The sequence below is a fragment of the Triticum urartu genome, chromosome 4A, assembly GCF_056163025.1.
Source record: "Triticum urartu cultivar PI428250 chromosome 4A, HENAU_Tu73, whole genome shotgun sequence".
In the NCBI taxonomy this organism is placed as follows: Eukaryota; Viridiplantae; Streptophyta; class Magnoliopsida; order Poales; family Poaceae; genus Triticum; species Triticum urartu.
In genome coordinates, this window is record NC_141876.1 from 173,153,632 (window position 1) to 173,157,742 (window position 4,111).

The 4,111-nt window shown below is 42.6% G+C and overlaps 1 long non-coding RNA gene across 1 annotated transcript; it reads left to right on the top strand.

Moving 5' to 3' along the window:
* The first annotated feature begins 568 nt into the window (after positions 1-568).
* On the top strand, positions 569-2,959 carry LOC125551334 (uncharacterized). Its single transcript, XR_007302447.2, has 3 exons — positions 569-1,372; positions 1,468-1,634; positions 2,252-2,959. It is a non-coding gene; the product is annotated as an uncharacterized LOC125551334 (long non-coding RNA).
* The last annotated feature ends 1,152 nt before the right edge of the window (positions 2,960-4,111 follow it).

Consider the following 4,111-nt stretch of genomic DNA (forward strand, 5'->3'; position numbering starts at 1 on the left):
GGCGGTGCAGGTAGGCGGCGTCATTGGACCTGATGGTGGCTCGGGCGGTGGTGTTGGACGATTTTTCTTTTTGTTGCACAAATTATAACGAACTACATGTGCGACAAGCTTTTCTTTAGTTTTTATGTCTTGACTCGTACTCTATCATGTTTTTAATTTATTTATTTGAATCAGAAACCGAATCAGTATTTTTATCTGTCATCCTTTATTACTTTCACCTGACATGTGGGGATGGCTGACGCGGGGGCGTTCAAACAAACTATTTGTACCACGTGACCAGGTACAGGTCCAGGGTACAGGTGCGTCAGAGTCCTTAACAGAGCCAACGTCTGTCCGCTCCCCCGTCATGAATCATTTGTACGTACACTATGACCCTGCAGTGTATAAATCTTTTTCAATTCTTGTATTCCTTCGACAGTGACCTATAGCATACATCCCATGCTTGTCTAAGCGGCTCAGATTTCGAGTTCACCTGGATCCGAGAGCCAAAACGCCACTCCTTATAGATCCCAGGATCAAAATAGTTATTTGGATCCTGTTTGGACCTATATAGGGCACGACTAGTTGTTCCCGAGAATTAGAAAAAAATGACCAACCCGCAGCTGCACATGAACTCGTCCCCAACCTCCATCCCACGACCACTCGTCCCCTGCGCTGGCCGCCGGCGCAATCACCCCCTCCCCCACGCGTCGTCGCAACTCCACGCCCAACCTCGCGCTCCTCCGTCGCTGCCCCACCCCGCGCCGCCTCCTACCTCGCCCACCCCACAGGCCGCCGCCGCAGCCCCACCGCGCATCACCTCCTACCTCGCGCACCATGAGCCGCCGTCACCGCCCCACCCCGCGCGCTGCCGCCGCCACCCTACCCTGCCCCGCCACCACGGGATCCCCCATGCGCGTCGGCCGCCACCCGACGCAAATCAGTCGCCGCCCCAGCGATCCTCCACTTCCCCGTGCTATCCCTCGATGCCGGCCGAGCGCCTCCGACAGGATGCGTCGCCATGGTCCAGTCACCGGGGGTTGCTCTCCCTGACTCATAGCTGAAGGAGACCGGCAGCTTCCTCGATGGAGCACTGCAGAAGGCCATCGAGCCTACAACCACAACTAGGACGAGCCCCTCAATTTGCTAGTTTCATTTTTATTGCAATCGCAAACTCTGTTTGCCCCTTCCTTGATCCAATCTTTTGTTCTTGCTACTCCACATCGCATCCACATGCCGACGCGCCGCCCCCAACCCATGAACCTTCACCTGCTGGTTGACCTTCTCGCAAAGCCCACCTCCACCTTCCGGGGATCTGGCTCGCAGGGTGCACGCAATCTCGTCCTGGCCAGCTGCTGCTGGGTGAAGCTCCGCCAGCCTGAAGATGCAAGAGGTAGCCTTTCTTGCTAATGCTACTACTACGCTTTCTGCCAATGCTAGTTTTGTTTTTCTCCTAATGAAGTCAACGCCTTGATTTTGATGGATAAGCAAGAATAGAGGGAGATACAGAGCATGTGTAGTATATGGACTGCTCGCACGCGCTGCCACGGACTGCTCGCACGCGCTGCCACGAACTGCTCCACCCAGCGCCTCCACACCCCGCGCGTCGCATGCGTGCCACACCGTAGCCACTTCTCCCACACATTGATGAAGAGGTAAGCCGTCCATCTGTACTCCAGCTTCACAGTGACACACAAGGAGCAACAACTACTGCTAGCACAGTCCTGCCAACTCCCTTTCCAATCTACTCTTGCTCGCCTCCTTCCCTATGTTTCTTGCGCCAAACCAAAAGGTGCACAAGACATGTTTGATAAAATGGCTAGCTGAAGATAGAACTGTTGTGTAATCGTGTTTCCCTTTGGTTTAATTTTTCTTTGTTCATGTTCTATTATTTTCCCAATTATTTACTACGCAAAATACCTCCATCCCAAGCACTTATATCGTGGAGTGGGGAAAAGTTGTAATTTTTCTATAAGCACTTTATAATTGGCTAGAAAATAGGAAAAGAAAAGGAGAAAAAAACGAGATGTAGCAGTGCATTGAAACACAACATCTACTAGTGCTTCTGTTTTGATTTAGATATTCCCAGCATTTCTTTGCCTAGGATGTGTTTGCGTTCATATATGTAAGAAAACTATTGTAGCTAAGTGTTCACTTTGATTGTCCTTTGCTTCACGCTGTGACATACATAGTCTGATGTGCTTATATTTTTTTGCTGAACTTATAAGTAGATGATTCATTGTATTCATCATCTTATAGTGCTTGTTGCCAGGTCTGTCTCTCTTTCCTCCCCTGCTCACCGTCCTGTGCGGCAGTGGACGCGACTACTTGAGGGAACAAAGCCCGGCTTACGAACACCGGCAGTCTCCCTGCACCCTACAAAAAATTAAATAAATCGCAAGTTCAGAATCAAGAAACCATGAAGTTCAAAGACAACAAAGTACTACCCGATGTTGTTCGCCAACGATCTTTAGTTTCTTTAGCAGTTCGTACACATTTTGCCAAAGCTAGTATGTTCGGAACCGTAAGTTGATAGCTGACCGACAGGGACAACAATGTTGATGGCGATTGAAGAAGGATCCCAAAATATTATTATTGGGACCGAAGGCCAAGTTTTATGCACGGTGTGAGAGGATTTCAGGAATTGTTCTAAAGCGGTCGATGGCTTTCGAGAGATGCGATCACATCTCACAAGTTTCTAGGGGGTTCAAGATCATTTATATAAGAAGGAAATGTCAAAGGTTCAGACGGCAGCACACTTAAAAATACTAGTGAAAAATCTGAACATGTGTAGTGCAATTATGGGGAAAAGCTTGAATTTTTATCGCTTAACCTCTGTTGATCTCTCCTATAGTTTTTGTTATGCGTTCTTCATTGAGTGGTACAACTGAACATATCCACGGGAGATCCATGCTATGGTACAGATTTGTGAAATTAGTTTGTACTCATTAGTATTATTTCATTGTGGTTAACGGGCGCATGACTTCATGTGTTCACTATTTATTTCTTTGCTTGATTTGTACCCAAATTATTTATTAATATTGTGATTCGAGTGCCTCGTGCATGGATGTCATTTGTAGCACACAAAGGTGCTTGTGTTAATACATACGAGAGGAACATTCTGCTAGTGATAAAACAAAGGATCGAATGCTAAAATAATTTGTTTTATGTGTTTCTAAAAAATTCAAGAAGTTCAAATTAAAAATGATAGGGTTGTTCAATGTTCTTAAATAATCCAATTATTCCAGTTTCTAAGAAAACTGGAAGTTCAAATAAAAAACAAAGTACAAAAGAAAATAATATTTTTGTTACTACAATGAATGAATCCAAGAAGATCAAATTAAAATAACTAACTAGCTCAAAAATGAATTTTCCCCTTTTTTATAAAAAAACTAGTAGTTCAAATTTAGAAAATAGAACGGTTTGATGTTTATTACAAAACTCAGATTCCTTGAGTTACTAAAAGATAGACCAAGAAATTCAAATTAGAATAACAGAGTAGTGCGATGTTTATATACCACAAAGAAAACAAAGCATCACCTAGAAAATATTAACTCTAGAAGTTTAAATTTAATAAATTGGAGAGTTTAAAGAAAACCCAAATTCTTTCTATAAGTAGCAAAAAAATTAAAGTATGAAGTTCAATATAAAAAATATGTTTGATTCTTATTTAAAATTTATATATTTTCTAAGAATAAAACCAAGAAGTCCAATTTACAAAAATAGAGAAGTTCACTATTTATAAAAAACTCACATTTTCTTAGTACTAAAAGAAATAAAATCTAGAACTTCAAATTTTCATAATTCTAAAAAACACACACAAAGAAGTTCAAATAAAAAAGTTAGAGCGGTTTGATGTCTATAAAAAACTCAAATTTTTCCCTTACTAAAGTGAAACAGGGAGAAGTTCAAAGTGATAACAACCAGAAGTTCATATGCTGCACGGTGTGTGTTTCATACGAGAAAAAAGAGTAAAAAGGAGAAGTCTAATTATTTTGCTAGAAGTTCAAGTGATCTTCCCTCGGATGTTCAAAAATTCTTGTTAGAGAGGTTCAACGTGTGTTTACATGTTCAAAAAACACAAAAAAGATGTTGTGTCTCATGTTTTAAAATAATTCTATCAATCTATTAC